The sequence below is a fragment of the Ranitomeya imitator genome, chromosome 3 (assembly GCF_032444005.1).
Source record: "Ranitomeya imitator isolate aRanImi1 chromosome 3, aRanImi1.pri, whole genome shotgun sequence".
NCBI lineage: Eukaryota > Metazoa > Chordata > Amphibia > Anura > Dendrobatidae > Ranitomeya > Ranitomeya imitator.
Window position 1 is genome coordinate 47,669,763 of NC_091284.1, and position 20,881 is coordinate 47,690,643.

The 20,881-nt window shown below is 46.3% G+C and overlaps 1 pseudogene; it reads left to right on the forward strand.

Moving 5' to 3' along the window:
- The first annotated feature begins 17,043 nt into the window (after positions 1-17,043).
- Positions 17,044-17,848, forward strand: LOC138671549 (solute carrier family 35 member E3 pseudogene; annotated as a pseudogene).
- The last annotated feature ends 3,033 nt before the right edge of the window (positions 17,849-20,881 follow it).

Here is a 20,881-nt window from a genome sequence, read left to right on the forward strand (position 1 = left end):
TCTGCAAACTCGCATTTCTCCAGTTTAGCAAAGAGTGTGTTTTCTCTCAGAATCTGCAGAACCTCACGGACTCTCTGCCAATGCGACTCCAGGTCGGGCGAATAGATCAAAATATCATCCAAATAAACAATCACACTCCGACCGATCATTAGCCTCAGGATGTTGTTAATGAAATTTTGAAAGAATGCCAGAGCATTTGTAAGGCTGAAAGGCATAACTAGACACTCAAAGTGACCTTCCGGGGTATTAAAGGCTGTCTTCCATTCATCGCCTTCTTTAACCCACAGCAAATTATATGCCCCACAGAGTTCGATCTAAAGGTACCTTCACACTGAACAACTTAACAACGATATCGCTAGCGATCCGTGATGTTGCAGTGTCCTGGATAGCGATATCGTTGTGTTTGACACGCAGCAGTGATCTGGATCCTGCTGTGACATCGTTGGTCGGAGCAGAAAGGCCAGTACTTTATTTCATCGCTGGATCTCCCGCAGACATCGCTGGATCGGCGTGTGTGACGCCGATTCAGCGATGTCTTCACTGGTAACCAGGGTAAACATTGGGTTACTAAGCGCAGGGCCGCGCTTAGTAACCCGATGTAAAAAAACATACAAACACTACATACTTACATTCCGGTGTCTGTCGCGTCCCCCGGCGTTCTGCTTCCCTGCACTGTGTCAGCGCCGGCCGGCCGTAAAGCAGAGCACAGCGGTGACGTCACCGCTCTGCTTTATGGCTGGCGCTTACACAGTGCAGGGAAGCAGAACGCCGGGGGACGCGACAGACACCGGAATGTAAGTATGTAGTGTTTTTTTTTTTTTTACATTTACACTGGTAACCAGGGTAAACATCAGGTTACTAAGCATGGCCCTGCGATTAGTAACCCGATGTTTACCCTGGTTACCCAGGGACTTCGGCATCGTTGGTCGCTGGAGAGCTGTCTGTGTGACAGCTCTCCAGCGACCACACAGCAACGCTGCAGCGATCGGCATCGTCGTCTAGATCGCTGCAGCTTCGCTAAATGTGACGGTACCTTTAGAGAACCACTCGGCTCCAACTAATTGGTTAAACAAATCTGGAATTAGCGGCAAGGGGTAAGGATTGCACACAGTAACCTTATTAATCTCCCTGAAATCCAGACATGGCCTAAGACCCCCATCGTTTTGACAAAAAATAACCTCACTGCCACATGGGAATTATAGGGTGTCATATGACCTGCAGCAAGACTAGTCTGCAGGTATTCCTTTAAGGCCTCCCTCTCGGGAATCGTCAGATTAAATAAACGACTCTTAGGGAGAGTAGAACCTGGGACAAACTCAATAGAGCAATCTCTATGAGGTGGGAGAGCTTGTGACTCCACTTCTGAAAAGACATTCTAGAATTCCTGAATAGCTTCAGGTAGCTCTTTTTTCACAACAGCAGCAATGTGTACATCACAACATTTCCCTTAACACTCCTGACCCCAGGATCTTATTGTACTTGATGACCATTCCAGTACAGGATTGTGCATTTTTAACCATGGTAACCCCAGGACAACTGGAAAAGGCAATATATCAAGTACAAACAAATCTAAAGATTTCTGGTGTTCCATATTCACAGTGAGTGGAATCCCGGTGACCTTTCGAGAAACGCACCCATGCTCTAGAGGAGTGTTATTAATCGCCACTACAGGAAAAGGGCATGATAAAGGTACAGAATCAATGTTATACTTTTCTAGAAATTGTTGATCAATCAAATTAAGAGCAGAACCACAGTCCACCATCACTTGAAAATCAATCGAATGACCACGACAGGTAGAACTACAAGAAAAAGAAACTCCTGTAAAAATGCAATGCGAAAGGGAGGGTTATTCTGATTGACCTTTTCTTTTTCTCTTTTCCTTGTCTATGCATCCTTCACATTGTTTAATAAAATGGTCAGCCTTACCACAATAAAGACATAGCCCCTCTGAGAATCTTCTCTGCCTTTCCTGGGAACGAGAGGACATCGCCCCAAGTTACATCGGCTCCCCAAAGTCAACGGGGCTCTCCAGCAAAATTGAAACCTTCTCCTCATTCTGTCTACTTTTTAATCTTCTATCCACCCGGATAGCTAATTGCATAGCAGCCTCAAGTGTAGCAGGTGCAGGATATGCAATGAGCAAATCTTTAACCCTGTCATTCAAACCTAATAAAAACTGACTCTTGAGTGCTGAATCATTCCAGCTGACCTCTGCAGACCATCGTCTGAACTGGGTACAATATCTCTCAGCGTTGCCAGAATCCTGTTTCAGCCACCTCAGTTCTTCCTCAGCTGTAGTGACCTGATCAGGATCATCATATAACACCCCCATAGCAAAAAAAAAACGCTTCTACAAACATCAAACAAGGGTCATCCGGACGCAATGAAAATGCCCAAACTTGGGGCTCACCTCGCAATAACAACATAATAACCCCCACATGCTGTAATTCAGCCCCTGAAGACCTGGCTCGAAGCTGAAAATAAAGTAAACATGCATTTTTTAACCTTCGTCCGGCTGAGTAGGTACAATTGTAACTATTCCGTTTTAAAATTGCAATAACTTTTTTTTTTCGAAAAGCCTTAGAGGGCTGAAATTTCGTGACATCTCTGCAGTTTTGGTCCAGAATATATTGGCCAAATTTCAATAAAATATATATGAAGGTACAATTGTACCTCTGCAGCCTGTTAACGTTGTAAAATTATGCAGCCTAACAAAGGTTAAACGAAAAAATTTCCTGCCGTGTACCAGAAAAACATTCAGGCAAACACACCTTAGGTTCTTCAGAGCGGATACCAAGACAATTACTCACGTGCTGTTGTAAGCTAGCAACTTCCATTTTAACCCTTGAATGCTGTTCACGTTGCAGAAATCCAGGAGGGTTTTTTATTTTTATACTTCTTTCTGGCTGGACAAACTATTATGGATCTGCAACACAGGTATAAGGTAGAAGGGGGAAAACTGACCCTGCACTATGGCTATGACGATCCTAGGTTAATCTCAAACGAAGATATAGATAATGGGAAGGGGTACCCTCAAAGAACTAAGGACTGGGTACAAAAACCGGTCACCTAGTAGAAAAAACAGAGAAGGCGGCAGAAACCAATGGAAAACAGAAACTAAGGCTGGGGTCACATTGCGTTTTGGTCAGAGCGCTAACGGACAGCGTTGCACGGCGAAATTAACGCCATGCAACGCGTCCGTTAGCGCTCCCATTGCCCGCAATGTACCAGCGCATTGCTAGCGCGTGTCATTTTCGGCACGCGCTAGCGACGCACCGGTCTTTTGTAGCGCGCCTCGGACGCTGCTTGCAGCGTCCGCGGCGCGCCCGAGGTCCGTTCCCCGCTCTCGCAGATCGGGGATCTGCGAGAGCGGGGACGTTAACGCGACCCCGAAACGCGACCCTTTAAAAACATTGCGTTAGCGCAATACGCTAGCGCTAGCGCTAAACGGATTGCACTAACGCAATGTGACCCTAGCCTAAGGCTAGCAGAACCAGAGGTACCAGCACTGCACAAATAACACACACAGAAGACCAAGCAAAGCACCAATCTAGAGCTCAAGCAGATTAACACTGTTGTCCAGCAAGGACTGGGAGGCAGGTGTTGGTTAATAAAGAGTGAAGCAAACACCTGACCCAATACAAACCGAGCACCAGAGGAAAAAGACCAGCAGCCAGAACTCCACAAGAAAATGGCGGATAGTAACAAACTAAACAGATTCTAACACTTTTACCTGCTAAGCTCCCCTGCTACCTGCACACCACACTTTGTTAACTTTTTGATGTAATCTTAATTGTGAATTAAAGTTATACATCACTAAGGATTGGGTGACTGCTCCAATTCCTTCATTTCTTATGATTTAATATTCATAATATACCAGGTGGTATAGTAGGTGAACATATGCCAGTGCAACATGTACCATACAATAACTGTATAAAGACACGTGCATAAAATATGGAAATGATCTTGGAGGGGTTGAGATCCCACCTCTGCACAGGAGGAATCTCAAACCATCTCCGCTGCAGTCTCCCATTCTTCTCCAGCCACAGTGGAGTCTGCTCAGCGGCGACATTGGTCCCAGCATCTAGCTCAGGCTGATACTGGACAACTGGTTACTGCTGCCTTTCCAGCTCCTGCTTTTGTAGCCAGTACTGGGCAGTGTGTTTGGGACTAAGCCCTGCTCTTCCCTTTCTGAGCATGCCCAGGGCAAGATCTCTCATTGGAGATCAAGGGTCACATGCTTAGATACTGCAGAAAATCCCATTGGTCCTTTAGGAAGGTCCTGAAGGTGTTCTTGTTCTGTGGCTGACTTCCATTGGTCCTTCTGGGAAGGTCCTGTTCTTGCTGCAGCTATAAAAGGTTTGCATGGCCGCATGGCCATGCGCTAGTGTACATTTGGAATCGTGTGTGTGTTGATGAGTGCAAGTCGTTCTTTAAAATCCCCTCCCTTATGTATGACTGTTCGCAAAAAGTGGATGCTTGCTGTCTAGCGCTCGACTAAGCTGTCAATATAAAGACACACGATACAGCGTCACCTGCAGGGGCAGTCAGTGTCACCTGCAGGGGCAGGGTTCTTCTTTGTGCAGAAGAACGGGGAACTACATCCTTGCATAGATTACAGGGGTCTTAACGCCGTCACCATTAGGAATAAGGATCCTTTGCCCCTGGTATCTGAGCTCTTTGATAGGCTTCGGGGAGCAAGGGTATTTGCAAAATTAGATCTTCGGGGTGATTACAACCTGATTCGCATCCGTGAGGGGGACGAATGGAAGACGGCTTTTAACACCAGGGATGGGCACTATGAATATCTGGTGATGCCCTTTGGGCTCTGTAATGCCCCAGCCATTTCCAAGACTTTGTGAATGACATCTTCTGGGATATGCTCTCCACCTCGGTCGTAGTCTATCTGGATGATATTCTCATCTACTCTCCAGATATTGACTCCCACTGGAGAGATGTTTGCAGAGTCTTCGACCTGTTACGGGCAAATTCCCTCTACGCAAAGTTGGAGAAATGTGTGTTTGAGCAGGAGTCCTTACCTTTCCTGGGCTATATCATCTCTGCCCAGGGATTGGCTATGGATCCTGCCAAACTACAGGCTGTGATGGACTGGCAGGAACCCCATTCTCTTAAAGCGGTGCAGCACTTTATGGGGTTCATTAATTACTATCGCCAGTTCATTCCACACTTCTCAACTTTGGTAGCTCCCATGATTGCCCTCACCAAGAAGGGAGCAAATCCCAAATTGTGGTCTGAGGAGGTCTCCAAGGCCTTTCTCTCCATTAAGTCACACTTCGCTAGCGCTCCCATCCTACCTCGCCCCGTTGTAGATAAGCCATTTATAATGGAGGTGGATGCATCATCTGTTGGTGCTGGGGCAGTCCTTTTCCAAAAGGATGCTCAAGGTCGGAAGCATCCTTGCTGCTTCTTTTCTAAGACCTTCTCACCAGCAGAGAGGAATTATTCCATTGGGGACAGGGAGCTGCTAGCCACGAAGTTGGCCTTCTCGGAGAGGAGACATCTCTTGGAGGGAGCTCGTTTTCCCTTCCAAGTCTTCACAGATCACAAGAATTGGGTGTACCTGCAGACAGCCCAGCGGTTAAATTCTCGCCAGGCAAGATGGTCCTTGTTCTTCTCCTGGTTCTATTTTACCCTCCATTTTCTTTCCGAGGAGAAGAACATTTGTGCCGATGCTCTCTCTCGCTCCGTTGTATCATCTGAGGAGGAGGAAGAGGAGCCTCGGCTTATTGTCCCCACCAAGAGCCTAAGAACTGTGGCCCCGATTTCGCTCGAGTCTGTGCCTCCGGGCAAGACTTTTGTACCATCCAGTCTGCGTCCAAAGGTTCTCTCTTGGGCTCACTCGTCCAGGGTGGGTGGACATTTTGGGTCCAAAAGGACATCTGAGCTACTGGCGAGGACATATTGGTGGCCGCATATGGCTCGTGATGTCACAGACTATGTTCGGGCATGTGTCTTTTGCGCTAAGAAAAAGTCTCCTCGGCAATGGCCAGCTGGGTTGCTTTACCCCCTGCCGGTGGCAGACAGGCCCTGGGGGATGGTCGGGAAGGACTTTGTGGTGGGCTTACCCAAGTCTCGTAGCTGCACCATTATCTGGGTGATCACCGACCATTTTTCCAAAATGGTGCACTTGGTGCCTCTTCCACGGCTACCTTCTGCACAGGCTCTGGCAGTGTTGTTCATCAAGCATATCTTTCGCCTACACGGTATGCCGGATAAAATTGTCAGTGACCGGGGTCCCCAGTTTGCGTCTCGATTCTGGAAAGAGATTTGTCATCTACTCAGTATTGAGTTGAATCTCTCCTCGGCATATCATGCCGAAACGAATGAGTTGGTTGAGAGGGCCAACCAGACCCTGGTCACATATTTACAACATTTTGTTTCTGCCAGGCAGGATGACTGGGCATCCTTGCTACCGTGGGCATAGTTTGTGCTTAACAACGCTGTAGCTGACTCCACCGGTCAGACTCCATTCCTCCTAAATTACGGCCAGCATCCGCGTGTCCCTGTGCCCATGCCCTTGTCTTCTGCTGACTCCAGGGTCGCAGACTGGGCTGTGGAGGCACAGGACATTTGGGACCATACTCAGGATGCTATTCGGGCCTCCAAGGAGAGAATGAGGACCTCCGCAGATGGTCATCGGTGCCCCGCTGCGACCTTTGCTCCTGGCGACTTGGTGTGGCTCTCTGCCCGTAACATCAGGCTGCGAGTTGAGTCCACTAAGTTTCACCTCGCTACTTGGGTCCCTTCAAGATCCTGGAACAGGTTAACCCTGTGGTCCACCGTCTGGCCCTTCTTCCACGCCTGGGTATCACCGACACCTTTCATGTGTCCTTCTTGAAGCCCGTATACATGTCCCGGTTTTCTGAGTCATCTGCCGGGACATTGGGTTCATCTACGGGTGATTACGAGGAGAACGCTATTTTGGGGTGCAAGGTGGTGCGTGGCAAAAATATCTATTTGGTGGATTGGAAGGGTTATGGCCCAGAGGACAGGTCCTGGGAGCCTGCTGAACATATTCAAGCTCCACAGCTCATTGCTGCCTTCAAGCGTAGCGAGGTCCAAGGAGGGGGGCCGTAGGAGGGGGGGTAATGTTAGGTGTCAAGATCCCACCTCTGCACAGGGGGAATCTCGAACCATCTCTGCTGCAGTCTCCCATTCTTCTCCAGCTGCAGTGGAGTCTGCTCAGCGGAGACATCGGTCCCAGCATCTAGCTCAGGCTGATACTGGACGACTGGTTGCTGCTGCTTTTCCAGCTTCTGCCATTGTAGCCAGTATTGGGCAGCGGCGAGCAGACGTGTTTGGGACTAAATCCTGCTCTTCCCTTTCTGAGCATGCCCAGGGCAAGATCTCTCATTGGAGATCAAGGGTCACATGCTTCGATACTGCAGCAAATCCCATTGGTCCTTTAGGAAGATCCTGAAGGTGTTCTTCTTCTGTGACTGACTCCCACTGGTCCTTCTGGGAAGGTCCTGTTCTTGCTGCAGCTATAAAAGGTTTGCATGGCCGCACGGCCATGTGCTAGTGTACATTTGGAATTGTGTGTGTGTTGATGAGTGCAAGTTATTCTTTAAAATCCCCTCCCTTGTGTATGACTGTTCACAAAAGGTGGATGCTTGCTATCTAGCGCCCAACTAAGCTGTCAACATAAAGACACACAATACAGCGTCTATTGCTGTAACCGCCAGTGCGGCGCCGTGCGCTTATAGAGCACTTTCCTATCCGAAGTCTGGGTGGTTAGTGGCATCCGCCAAAGCAGCACAGCACGCACTCTTGTGCTTTAAGTTATATGTTATGTTACTTTGACACTCCAGTTGCGGTGTCGAGCGCAAGTGGTCTGAACGTACTCTAACCCTGTGTCTTGGGATAGAGTCCTGAGACTCCTTGCTTGCCCTCCTGTGTGTGGTACCGCGGCCCTGTGACGCAACAGGGTTTGCTTCCTTCACACAGGGTGACGTTAACCCGTGTGTGTATCCACATTGTACCGCCATATAGTCCGTCATTACTCAGCAGCAGGTTCCATCTCTGCACGGTGGACCCCGGGCTGCAAACGCACCTTATACCATCTCTCTTATAATTTGGTGCATTCCGCTAGCCCTAACATGATCCACTGTCTATTAGAAGATAAAGTGCCCAGTTCCATATAACATTGTCATGATTCTAAATACTAAACATGATTACATAAAACTAGATTGTGGCCCGATTCTAACGCATCGGGTATTCTAGAATATGCATGTCCCCGTAGTATATGGACAATGATGATTCCAGAATTCGCGGCAGACTGTGCCCGTCACTGATTGGTCGAGGCAACCTTTATGACACCATCGTCGCCATGGCAACCATTATGACATCATCGTCGCTGTGCTCGTTGCTGATTGGTCGATTCCTGGCGGCCTCGACCAATCAGAGATGCGGGATGTCTACGTCCTTTATGACATCATTGTCGCTGTGCCCGTCGCTGATTGGTCGAGGTCTGGCGGCCTCGACCAATCAGAGACGCGGGATTTCCAGGACAGACAGACAGACAGAAAGACAGACAGACAGACGGAAAAACCCTTAGACAATTATATATAGAGATGTAAAATTGAACACATACCAAAATGTGCTTGTATCATTGCAATGATGTCAGCAGAAATCTGAGAAGGTACTCATGATGGCAGAGAACTTTCAAGTTTGACCACCTAATTCATTAAGCTATATGTTCTTTCTTTTTTGTTATCAAACTCTTAAAGGGGTTTACCATTCTAATCATCTCCTCAATGCTCACAATGCCTAGAGAGCTAAGAGTTGATGTTAACACTGCAGCAGTGCTCAATACTTACATTGCCTCACTCTCCCTCCCTGGCCGTGAGATGTATGGTATCACAGTCATAGACACAGGCGGTCACCGCTATGTCTATGTCACATACTGTTAGAATCCCAAAAGGCCAGAACAGGGAATGACCACATTTACTGATCATACATTTTCTCATATCTGATCATTTATATTCCTTGAAATTATTGTTTTTCTACAACTTAAATTATATGTAGAAGTTGATAAATGGAAGGTGGGGTAACAGATGAAGCTATGGCAGGGGGTAATGCAAACCAGTCCTACAACTATTAAGTGAAAGATGCTTGATGTGGACTGAGATGACTTTTCCATGTGCTCTATCTCCAAATAGTAATATACGAGGAGATAATGAAATCCTGGCCTTAATTACAAATTGAAAGAGTCTGAAAACTCAAACATCAGCTGTAATTAATTTCAGTTCCCAGTAATGTAGCCAGGTAACATGCAATACTTGATTATTTATGGTGACATCCACTGAAATCCTCAAATATTAATATTTAAGTTCCTTAGCTTTGGGCAACCATATTTATTAATCACTGACTTCTTTTAGAAAATGTCACTGTATATTGCTTAGGGCTATGTGAATGAGTGGGAAAAGCTTTCCTTAGATATGAGGCAGTACTATCTGTGTCTACATTATGTCCATGGAGAGACAAGTGGGTTGCATTATATGTGTCTATATTATTTCCATGGAGAGACAAGGAGGCAGTACTATCTGGATCTATATTATTTCCATGGAGAGACAAGGAGGTAGTACTATCTGTGTCTATATTTCTTTCATGGAGAGACAAGGAGGTAGTATTATCTGAGTCTATATTATTTCCATAGAAAGAAAAGGAGGTAGTACTATCTGTGAATAACTCATTTATAGGAGAGACAAGAGAGTAGTGCAATGTTTGCCTACATCATTTGCAGGAAGAGGCAGGGAGGCAGTACAATCTATAGCTATGTTACATAATTTCTAGAGAAAAAATATGGAGAGACAGTACTATCTGTCCCTCTATAGGGAGAGAGAAGTAGTCAATCCTATCTGTGATTTATTGGAAAGACAAGGAGGTAGTAAATTGTTTGCCTAGATATTTTACAGGGAGAGACAAAGAGGCAATACTGTCTATACCACCATTATATGTAAAGATGGAAGGCCGGTACCATCTCTGACTATAGTATTTACACAGGGAGAAACAAGGAACAGCCCTATATCTGTACACATAATCTTTATGGGGAAAAAAGGACGCAGATCAGTTCACAGGTAGTGATGAGCGAATTTGTTCGGAAAACGATCGCCAAACATAAATTCGGCATCAATATGGCACATTCGGATTCATGATCGGAAACACAAGCAAAATTTTATAAAATCAGAAAAAAATCGGTAACATTCGGTAAAAGTGCAGGAAAATATTTACATGGCCACAAAAGTATTTTCAGAACTTTAGCAGCAATAATGGCGGTGTACCAAGAGCGTTTGGTGTTATGGAGGCAATCCAGGGACACAGTGTGCCAGCAATCAGAGCACATGCAGTGATCTGAGAATAACCCAAAAACAATAGAACGAGCTCTGAGACGTGGGAACTCTGCTGACCGCAATCCCTAATCCTCTCCAACCACACTAAAGGCAGCTGTGGATTGCGCCTGTCACTACCTATGCAACTCGGCACAGCCTGAGGAGCTGACTAGCCTGAAGATAGAAAAACAAGCCTGACTTGCCTCAGAGAAATACCCCAAAGGAAAAGGCAGCCCCCCACATATAATGACTGTTAGCAAGATGAAAAGACAAACGTAGGGATGAAATAGATTCAGCAAAGTGAGGCCTGATATTCTAGACAGAGCGAGGATAGCAAAGAGAACTTTGCAGTCTACAAAAAACCCTAAAGCAAAAAACCACGCAAAGGGGGCAAAAAAGACCCACTGTGCCGAACTAACGGCACGGCGGTGCACCCTTTGCGTCTCAGAGCTTCCAGCAAAAACGAATAGACAAGCTGGACAGAAAAAGTAGCAACAAAAGCAAAGAAGCACTTATCTAAGCAGAGCAGCAGGCCACAGGAAAGATCCAGAAGCTCAGATCCAACACTGGAACATTGACAAGGAGCAAGGAAGACAGAATCAGGTGGAGTTAAATAACAAAGCAGCCAACAAGCTCACCAGAACACCTGAGGGAGGAAGCTCAGAAGCTGCAGTACCACTTGTGACCACAGGAGTGAATTCAGCCACAGAATTCACAACAGTACCCCCCCCTTGAGGAGGGGTCACCGAACCCTCACCAGAGCCCCCAGGCCGACCAGGATGAGCCACATGAAAGGCACGAACAAGATCTGGAGCATGGACATCAGAGGCAAAAACCCAGGAATTATCTTCCTGAGCATAACCCTTCCATTTAACCAGATACTGGAGTTTCCGTCTAGAAACACGAGAATCCAAAATTTTCTCCACAATATACTCCAATTCCCCCTCCACCAAAACCGGGGCAGGAGGCTCAACAGATGGAACCATAGGTGCCACGTATCTCCGCAACAACGACCTATGGAATACATTATGTATGGAAAAGGAGTCTGGGAGGGTCAGACGAAAAGACACAGGATTGAGAATCTCAGAAATCCTATACGGACCAATAAAACGAGGTTTAAATTTAGGAGAGGAAACCTTCATAGGAATATGACGAGAAGATAACCAAACCAGATCCCCAACACGAAGTCGGGGACCCACACGGCGTCTGCGATTAGCGAAAAGTTGAGCCTTCTCCTGGGACAAGGTCAAATTGTCCACTACCTGAGTCCAGATCTGCTGCAACCTGTCCACCACAGAATCCACACCAGGACAGTCCGAAGACTCAACCTGTCCTGAAGAGAAACGAGGATGGAACCCAGAATTGCAGAAAAATGGAGAGACCAAGGTAGCCGAGCTGGCCCGATTATTAAGGGCGAACTCAGCCAACGGCAAAAAGGACACCCAATCATCCTGGTCTGCAGAAACAAAACATCTCAGATATGTCTCCAAGGTCTGATTGGTTCGTTCGGTCTGGCCATTAGTCTGAGGATGGAAAGCCGAGGAAAAAGACAGGTCAATGCCCATCCTACCACAAAAGGCTCGCCAAAACCTCGAAACAAACTGGGAACCTCTGTCAGAAACAATATTCTCAGGAATGCCATGCAAACGAACCACATGCTGGAAGAACAAAGGCACCAAATCAGAGGAGGAAGGCAATTTAACCAAGGGCACCAGATGGACCATTTTAGAAAAGCGATCACAGACCACCCAAATGACTGACATCTTTTGAGAAACGGGAAGGTCAGAAATGAAATCCATCGAAATATGTGTCCAAGGCCTCTTTGGGACCGGCAAGGGCAAAAGCAACCCACTGGCACGTGAACAGCAGGGCTTAGCCCTAGCACAAATCCCACAGGACTGCACAAAAGTACGTACATCCCGTGACAGAGATGGCCACCAGAAGGATCTAGCCACTAACTCTCTGGTACCAAATATTCCAGGATGACCAGCCAACACCGAACAATGAAGTTCAGAGATAACTTTAGTAGTCCACCTATCAGGGACGAACAGTTTCTCCGTCGGACAACGATCAGGTTTATTCGCCTGAAATTTTTGCAACACTCGCCGCAAATCAGGGGAGATGGCAGACACAATGACTCCTTCCTTGAGGATACTCGCCGGCTCAGATGAACCCGGAGAGTCGGGCACAAAACTCCTAGACAGAGCATCCGCCTTCACATTTTTAGAGCCCGGAAGGTACGAAATCACAAAATCGAAGCGGGCAAAAAATAACGACCAATGGGCCTGTCTAGGATTCAAGCGCTTGGCAGACTCGAGATAAGTAAGGTTCTTATGATCAGTCAATACCACCACGCGATGCTTAGCTCCTTCAAGCCAATGACGCCATTCCTCGAATGCCCACTTCATGGCCAGCAACTCTCGGTTGCCCACATCATAATTACGCTCAGCAGCCGAAAACTTCCTGGAAAAGAAAGCACATGGTTTCAACACTGAGCAACCAGAACCTCTCTGTGACAAAACCGCCCCTGCTCCAATCTCAGAAGCATCAACCTCGACCTGGAACGGAAGAGAAACATCTGGTTGACACAACACAGGGGCAGAACAAAAACGATGCTTCAACTCCTGAAAAGCTTCCACAGCAGCAGAAGACCAATTAACCAAATCAGCACCCTTCTTGGTCAAATCGGTCAATGGTTTGGCAATGCTAGAAAAATTACAGATGAAGCGACGATAAAAATTAGCAAAGCCCAGGAATTTTTGCAGACTTTTCAGAGATGTCGGCTGAGTCCAATCCTGGATGGCTTGGACCTTAACCGGATCCATCTCGATAGTAGAAGGGGAAAAGATGAACCCCAAAAATGAAACTTTCTGCACCCCGAAGAGACACTTTGATCCCTTCACAAACAAAGAATTAGCACGCAGGACCTGGAAAACCATTCTGACCTGCTTCACATGAGAGTCCCAATCATCTGAGAAGATCAAAATGTCATCCAAGTAAATCAGGAATCAGGAATTTATCCAGATACTCACGGAAGATGTCATGCATAAAAGACTGAAACACAGATGGAGCATTGGCAAGTCCGAACGGCATCACTAGATACTCAAAATGACCGTCGGGCGTATTAAATGCAATTTTCCATTCATCTCCTTGCCTGAATCTCACCAGATTCTACGCACCACGAAGATCTATCTTAGTGAACCAACTAGCCCCCTTAATCCGAGCAAACAAGTCAGATAACAATGGCAAGGGATACTGAAATTTAACAGTGATCTTATTAAGAAGGCGGTAATCAATACATGGTCTCAGCGAACCATCCTTCTTGGCTACAAAAAGGAACCCTGCTCCCAGTGGTGATGACGATGGGCGAATATGTCCCTTCTCCAGGGATTCCTTCACATAACTGCGCATAGCGGCGTGTTCAGGAACGGATAAATTAAATAATCGACCTTTAGGGAATTTACTACCAGGAATCAAATTGATAGCACAATCACAATCCCTATGCGGAGGTAGGGCATCGGACTTGGGCTCTTCAAATACATCCTGATAATCAGACAAGAACTCTGGGACCTCAGAAGGAGTGGATGACGAAATAGACAAAAATGGAACATCACCATGTACCCCCTGACAACCTCAGCTGGATACCGACATAGAGTTCCAATCCAATACTGGATTATGGGTTTGCAGCCATGGCAACCCCAACACGACCACATCATGCAGATTATGTAGCACCAGAAAGCGAATAACTTCCTGATGTGCAGGAGCCATGCACATGGTCAGCTGGGTCCAGTACTGAGGTGTATTCCTGGCCAAAGGTGTAGCATCAATTCCTCTCAACGGAATAGGACACCGCAAAGGCTCCAAGAAAAACCCACAATGTTTAGCATAATCCAAATCCATCAGATTCAGGGCAGCGCCTGAATCCACAAACGCCATGACAGAATACGATGACAAAGAGCATATCAAGGTAATGGACAGAAGGAATTTGGACTGTACAGTACCAATGACGGCAGACCTATCGAACCGCTTTGTGCGCTTAGGACAATCAGAAATAGCATGAGTGGAATCACCACAGTAGAAACACAGACCATTCAGACGTCTGTGTTCTTGCCGTTCAACTCTGGTCATAGTCCTATCGCACTGCATAGGCTCAGGTTTAATCTTAGATAATAGCGCCAAATGGTGCACAGATTTACGCTCGCGCAAGCGTCGACCGATCTGAATGGCCAAAGACATAGACTCATTCAAACCAGCAGGCATAGGAAAACCCACCATGACATCCTTAAGAGCCTCAGAGAGACCCTTTCTGAACAAAGCTGCCAGCGCAGATTCATTCCACAGAGTGAGTACTGACCACTTCCTAAATTTCTGACAATATACTTCTATATCATCCTGACCCTGGCACAAAGCCAGCAAATTTTAGTCAGCCTGATCCACTGAATTAGGCTCATCGTAAAGCAATCCGAGCGCCAGGAAAAATGCATCGACATTACTCAATGCAGGGTCTCCTGGCGCAAGAGAAAATGCCCAGTCCTGAGGGTCGCCGCGCAAAAAAGAAATAATAATCAAAACCTGTTGAATAGGATTACCAGAAGAATGAGGTTTCAAGGCCAGAAATACCTTACAATTATTTTTGAAATTAAGGAACTTAGTTCTATCACCAAAAAACAAATCAGGAATAGGAATTCTTGGTTCTAACATAGATTTCTGATCAATAGTATCTTGAATCCTTTGTACATTTGTAAGGAGATTATCCATTGAAGAGCACAGACCCTGAATATCCATGTCCACACCTGTGTCCTGAAACACCCAAATGTCTAGGGGAAAAAAAAGACTGAACACAGAGCAGAGAAAAAAAAATGATGTCAGAACTTCTTTTTTCCCTCTATTGAGAATCATTAGGCGGGCTCCTTGTACTGTTATGTAGGCAATCCAGTGACACAGTGTGCCAGCAATCAGAGCACATACAGTGATCTGACAATAACCCAAAAACAATAGAACGAGCTCTGAGACGTGAAATCTCTGTAGACCGCAATACCTGAACCTATCCTAAACACAACTAAAGGCAGCTGTGGATTGCGCCTGTCACTACCTATGCAACTCGGCACAGCCTGAGGAGCTGACTAGCCTGAAGATAGAAAAACAAGCCTGACTTGCCTCAGAGAAATACCCCAAAGGAAAAGGCAGCCCCCCACATATAATGACTGTTAGCAAGATGAAAAGACAAACGTAGGGATGAAATAGATTCAGCAAAGTGAGGCTCGATATTCTAGACAGAGCGAGGATAGCAAAGAGAACTTTGCAGTCTACAAAAAACCCTAAAGCAAAAAACCACGCAAAGGGGGCAAAAAAGACCCACCGTGCCGAACTAACGGCACGGCGGTGCACCCTTTGCGTCTCAGAGCTTCCAGCAAAAACGAATAGACAAGCTGGACAGAAAAAGTAGCAACAAAAGCAAAGAAGCACTTATCTAAGCAGAGCAGCAGGCCACAGGAAAGATCCAGAAGCTCAGATCCAACACTGGAACATTGACAAGGAGCAAGGAAGACAGAATCAGGTGGAGTTAAATAACAAAGCAGCCAACGAGCTCACCAGAACACCTGAGGGAGGAAGCTCAGAAGCTGCAGTACCACTTGTGACCACAGGAGTGAATTCAGCCACAGAATTCACAACAGTTTGGCACATGTTGGATGAGGGGAGGGGGTTTGCAAAGCTCAGAGGTCCGGTGTTCTTGTAAACAGTCATTTTTTTCCCTAACTTCATGTGTGCATATTGCAGCTAGCCAATCAGAGAGCAGGAAACACCACAATGTCCTGACACAATGACTTGTGTCATTGGCTGCTGAAATCACATGTCCCTCTCCAAATAAATAGCGGACACCTTGTTTTAGCGCCATTTTTACACTATAACAGTGCAGAGAGGCTGCTCCTGATGCTGGCACTGTTAGCAGCAAGATTTCAGCTAGTTAGCTAGGCGGTTGTATATCAGTCAGATAGTGTAGCTAGCTAGTGTCCAATATGGCTGTTAAATTTACCTTACAGCATTTTTTATTTTGGCCATTGCTGAGGTCCAGAGACAAAGCCAGCATGAACATGTCATAAAAGTGTGTATTGCACTGCTTCGATTGTGCTCCATGCAGGAGTATAGCATTCTAAATAATATTTTTTCACTAGCTAAATGTGAAACAGCCTGCTGTATCCCACCTTATCATTTTGTGCTGTGGTGATATGAAACTGTCTGCAGACCTAAGGCCCAATAAAAAAAATCATAATTTTCAATTGCAAAAAGTTTGACAACCTGCAGTATTACACTTTGTCATTTTGTTGGGTTGAAATTAAGCTATAGAAGCCTGATCCAGAGGCAACCCAGAAATTCTTGTGTTCTTAACGTCATACAGTAGGAGACCTGACTTTCAAATAGTTTTCAGCATCTAGTGTGTTATAGATGCCTTATCCAGAGGCCACCAAAAATTCTTCTGTTCCTAACATCATACAGTAGGGGACATCTGACTTTCAAATTGCGTTGGGCTTGAGTAGCAGCTTGGGGAGTAGTGAGCACAGCTATGCCAGCTCCTGCATTGCTATCAGTGCTCTGCTATGTGACCGGCTCCTGAACTGCAAGCCTCCTCACCTCTATGACCTGCAGTCCGGGTAACATGGCATACCTGCTCCTTGCCCTTAGTGCTGTCAGCATGGCCGCATCAACTCCATGGATCCTGGTCAACCTACTGGCTTCAATATGCATTGTGATTTTATCAATAAGTGTATATATGTGCTTCTTGGCTTCCCCAACATGAGCCTCCCACTGGTGCATTTCATGGTCTTCTGGTTTGGGTTGTTTTTGTGCCAGAGATTTGGGAACTTCTGCCCCAAGAGCCTTCCTGCCTCTAAGGTGCTAGTCTTAGCTATCAGCTTCTGTGGATTTGTGGTCTTCACCAACCTGTCCCTCTAGAAAAACACCATAGGCACCTACCAGCTTGCCAAAGTTATGACTACATCCATCATCATCCTCTTCCAGACCATGTGGTATGGGAAGATGTTCTCCCTCCAGATCAAGCTCACCTTGGTTCGTATTACATTAGGTGTGTTTCTGAACTCTTACTACGATGTGAATTTTAATGTCATGGGAATGATGTTCTCTTCCCTGGGTGTTCTGGTGACATCTCTTTACCAAGTGTGGGTTGGAGCCAAACAGTGTGAGTTGCAAGTGAACTCTATGCAGCTGCTACACTCCATGCTCTGCTATCTTCTGGGATGTTGCTCTCTGTTATACTGTTCTTTGAAGCTATCATTGGTGAAGGCAGGATATTTGGGCCATGGTCACTTACATTTGTGGTGGTGATGGTGATCATGTCTGGAGTTATTGCATTTACTTTCAAGTTGTTTGTAGCATATCTTCTTTGTCATACAGGCCTCATCCACACTCAAATAATTCTTTCTTCTGTGACTAGCATGATACAGCACGCCATATTTCAACTTGGAATTCACTGTTGCTGAATTTCAGCTGTTTGCAGTGGTGGTGCAGAGTTTAAAATCTATTTTTTGTTGCTAATACTGTGCTCCTACCACACTATCTGAGCAACATGACTGGAATAAAGCGAGGCCGTGGTGGAAGGGGAATTAGGCTTGGTGTTCAAGGTGTCCATGGGGTAGGTGGTAATGTTTGTGAAAGCACTAGTGAACAAACGTCATATCCTATACAAAGACAACTGACAACTTCTGTTACTGGATGGGCTACTCTACTACATTTCCTTTGACAGAAACACAGCACTACGCCTTGTTGATAAGCCACAAGAAAAAGCATGTGCTCGAGTGGATGGCAAACGTGGCTTCAAGTTGCCTCTCCTCCTCTTCCTCCACCTCAATATCATGCCCAGTACAGTCCACAGAGGTGTCACACAAATTCCCTTTGCTTCCCTCTGCATCCAGACTCTCCAACCTTACAACTGACTGTACGGAACCACAAATGGGTGAGTCTGAAGAGCTGTTCACACATTCTATGCCATGGTCATCAGAAGTGTACTCAAAAGCTTCACAGAGTCAAGAGGAGGAAATATGAACCGATGCCCAATTTTTTTTTAGCTTGGATTCGGGGCAAGACAAAGTAGAACCTGAACAGCATCCTGAACCTCATCATCAGACGTTAAACCCTGGAGGGGTGATCATATTGAGACTCAGATTTCTGAGGGTCATGTGGACTGTACTGTGGTGTCAGGGCAGGAAGACGAGGAGGGTAACTCCAAGGCCAAGGAATGTGATTACACAGAGGATGATGATGATCTTAGATCCCAGGTCTGCAGGTCACGGGGGGGGGGGCAAGAGTTGACTAGCCTGGGCATTTTTTTAACACTGCAAAGGATGAGCCAATTCATGTAATCTGCCAACGTTACAAGAAAAATTCAGTCAAAGTAAAAAGTGCAATAATTTGACTAAAGCATGTATGAACTTTCACAAGTGCAATCAACATGCATTATTGTAGGAATCCCACTGCGCACAAATGCAAACCATCATCCACCTCATTAATCGCATCTGCTGCTTCTTCCTCCTCTTCGGTTACCATGCCAATAATTGAGATGCAGTTGTTTGACTGCAGAACCTTGGGTTCTTTACCCATTCCAGTCATGTTGACTGAGAGCCTGACATCAGCTGGAATGGAAGCGGGCATGCCTGCTGTTTTTGACCGATCTCAGAGAACGAGCACTATTTTCTCAATCCACCGTAACATCTCCACCTGCCCCTCTCTCACGGTCCAGCAGTTTCTCCGGTTCACCGTACTCCGCTCTCTCTCAGCACTGCAGCCATCCCATGGTTTTGCAGCTGTGATTATGTAAAAGATTGTTTCCTCCTATGCATCTCCAATCTGTTGGCAATGGAAATGCTGCCTTTCCGTCTGCTAGACACAGACTCTTTCCTAAATCTGATGGCTTTCGCAGTCCCCCAGTACAAATTGCCCAGTCACCATTACTTTTCTAAGAAAGCTGTGCCTGCGCTATACCAGCATGTTGCAGAAAATATCACCCATTCCTTGACTAAATCTCTGTCTGCCAGAGTGCATTTCACCACAGACTCTTGGACGGGTAAGCATGGCCAAGGGCGTTATATCTCGCTTACTGGGCACTGGGTGACTGTGGTGGCTGGCGCTGCTCCACAAGTCTTGGAATCCCCAAGACTTGCAGGACAAACCTCTACATTTAACACTTCCTCCACTGCTTCTGCCTTCTCCTGTAAATCCTCTTGGGCCTCCACCTGCACCCTAAACCTCTACTTTAATGAGACATGCATTCCAACAGTGCAGAGCGAATTCCCACCACCTCAGTACTGTGTAGCCTGGGCTCACCGCAATCAGACAGTATTAAAATTGATATGCCTTGGAGATTGCAGTAATACAGTTGAAGAGTTGTGGACAGCTCTCCAGGCTGAGTTTGATCAATGGCTGCCTCTGCTGAACCTGCATCCAGGGAAGGCTATGTCTGATAATGGTGCAAATCTGGTGGTGGCCCTACAGCAAGGCAAGCTCACACACGTGCCTTGCATGACTCACATCCTCATCCTGGTGGCACAGCGTTTTCTCCGCCACTATCCTTTTCTGGGTGAGCTGCTTCATAAAGCACGCAAGCTGTGTGCTCATTTCCACTGTTCACACCCCTCAGGTCAGCAACTTGCATCGATATAGAGGTCTTTGTACATGCCAGTTAACAGGTTGATATGCAATATGCTGACATGGTGGAATTCCACTCTGCACATGTTGCAGTGACTGTGGCAGCAGCAACGAACCCTGACACAGTATGTCATGTCGTATATCCTGGACCAATGCAGTACGGGTGTGCGTTTACAGAATGGGCACAGATTAAAGACCTCTGCACCCTTCTGCACAGTTTCAAAATGGCTACTAATATGGTTAGAGCTGATGACGCCATCATCAGTAATCACTATTCCAGACATCCATATGCTGGAGCAGACTTTGAATAGCCTGCGGAAGGAGATGGTGGTCCCAGAAGAAAAGTAGGAAGCAGAGGAGGATACAGAAGGGATAGCATTGTCTCTAAGTTCAAGACTGTCGTCACACAAACAGGTGCCAAGGTAGGGTGGATTACTGTGATTGAGGGGGGCTGATGATAACAGACAAACTGTTCTCGAAGATGCAAGATCCGAAGAACAAATGGAGGAGGAAGAGGTGATGGGCGAGCAACTGTCAGATGAAGAGGATAATCCTCCCCTCTCTGTTGTTCATGGTGGGCAGGAGGGGATGGAGGAAAAAAGACTTATTGTCACCTAGCCACCAACACAGCGTGTGCTTGGACGTCATGGTAGAGCCCGACATAGGAGTATGTTCCCTGTATAGTTATGGTTAGGAATACTGCTAACTACTGGATTGCCACTCTGTTAGAGCCACATTATAAAACCAAATTTTGCCAGATGCTTCCCGTTCTGGAAAGGGACCGGCGAATGCTGGAATATTGAAACGCGCTTTTACACAACCATAAGAAAGCTTTTCCCCAAGACAGCAGTGAAGCACACAATTCGCATCAC